Below are 2,395 nucleotides of genomic sequence, written 5' to 3'. Positions count from 1 at the left end.
GTTCATTTATTTTTTATTCGCATAGTTATTCTCATAATTGTCATTGCATCTTTATTCTTGCATTGCCATAGGATTTACAATTATTTATCAGTTACGTATGTTGCACATATCATTATTCCTTTAAATTAACACTACATTCTTATTATTGTTTTTACCATTACGTTAATCAAATTTCATTATAATAACTTGACCACTTTAATGCTTCCATACGATCCTCATGGGAACAATACTCACTCATCACTTTATTACTTGATCTGACGTGTATACTTGCACAATTAGCATATCATATTCACACACATATCATACTTGCACAGTTGGTTCTGTACCGCTGTGAAGAAACAAATATTTTCTTGAACTAGGAAATATGCTACTTCATGGTTCATAAAGGAATTATTTTAGGGCATAGGATATCACAACGAGGAATTGAAGTAGACAGAGCAAAAATTGAAGTCATAGAAAAATTGCCAACTCCCACTATTGTCAAGGGTGTTAGAATTTTTCTTGGCCATGCATGATTTTATAGAAGATTCATTAAGGTCTAAGATATCTAAACACTTATGCACACTGCTGGAGCAAAATAGACCCTTCCATTTTGATGAACACTATCTGGTTCCTTTAAATTAACATTGCATTCTTATTTTTGTTTTTTCCATAACGTTAATCAAATTTCATTATAATAACTTAACCACTTAGTGCCTCCAGTCGGTTCTCGTGGGAGCGCTACTCACTCATCACTTTATTACTTGATCCGACATGTATACTTTCACAATTCGCATATCATATTCACACGCGTCATTTGGTATGAAAGATTTTTATGAAAATTATTTTAAAAGAAACAATTAAGATTATTACAAAACCTTTGCATAAATGACTTAAGACAATATCTTGGTATAATAATGAACTTTTCAAATGTTCATGTTTTCATAAGTGTTTTCCACCAAAAAAATTGATTAATATTTCATTTTTTTAGTTTTTGTAAAAACAATCGAAACCTAGCTACCTTCAACAAGTAAATGGTTTCTAATGGTTTTAGTCTGGCTTTCGAAATTCAATCATAACGTCTAGGCTGGGTTTTGTAGGTTGCACATTGTCCCAACATTATGAGTCGTATATTTTGATACAACCAAATGTCTACCGTAACAGGTTGTACTATAAAGACTGATGTTGGATATAGCACAATCTATGTAATAGGATATGATTGATCAAGATAGGATTTGTCCTTCCTACATAATGGATTAATATATTAGGCCACTTGATAGAGTGAAACTAGAAATGTATTGTCGTGCTCAAATATGTTTATATGAGATATCACACTTATTTGTTTATTGTAGTGCGCACAGAATATCAAGATATATGACATTAGACTATACAAGTGTGATTGTTCCATAACTTGTGTCCAATCTATATATAAAGGATAAAAGGAAATAATACATAAAAATTTATCAAAGAAAGGTTATATCGATTCACGACTTGTAACCCGGGTAGCAATGATGCATTGCTAGATGTCATTCATTGCTTGTAACATTAGAAATGTTCTAATATTATTACTAACGTTAAAATAGCCTAAAGGGTCACACCCTATGGTTGAAGGGATCAGAATTAACACAATTGGTGTTATGTTTAGTTGTCACATGATTTAAATTAATTACTGAATTAATTTAATTTTACAGTTAAATATTGAAGGCAGTATGTGTATAAAATTCAACCCTATTTCAACCCGACCCATTCCTTGTACATGAATCCATGGTTGATGATCACCAAAATAATTTTTTCGCTACGCCACGGGCCATACCAACTATCCAACATTGCATAATTTTAGTTAACAGAATCAGTGACATGTATTCATGCCTTCAATACAATCAATGTCATACATGGTATGTAGCATAAATATGTACTAAACACAATATCAATCATGGCATGCACAACAACTAGTGTCACAATATTTAGTATGTTATACATGCGTCCAACGATCAATCCATAAGTAAGTCACATATTAAACAATATGAAGTATGTCACAATATGCATAAAATCAACCAAAAAATGGAAAATAATCATACATAACATACATCTCATACACAATTATTCAATCCCAAATAGGGCCTTTAACAGTCAGCCTTACTACATAAGTACATACCTCGCTCGACACTCAATTTATTCGCTTTTAGGCCATTTGGCCGTGCCACAACTAGCAAGCACATTTTATCAATTTATATAATACAATATCAATTTAATGCTAATTATGCAAAGGTAAGACCCACACCTTAGCTTCAAAATTCGTAGCACTAAACTGTATAATCTGCACTTCTGCACTTAAGCCTTAGAAGAGCACTAATTCTATGAGAAACAATAATGCAAATGAGATCCGACTTCACTATTGATCTAGGATGTTAAAATC

This window comes from Gossypium raimondii, chromosome 8 (genome assembly GCF_025698545.1).
Source record: "Gossypium raimondii isolate GPD5lz chromosome 8, ASM2569854v1, whole genome shotgun sequence".
Taxonomy (NCBI): Eukaryota; Viridiplantae; Streptophyta; class Magnoliopsida; order Malvales; family Malvaceae; genus Gossypium; species Gossypium raimondii.
The sequence above is the reverse complement of the archived record's forward strand: the minus strand, read 5'-3'. Positions refer to the sequence as shown.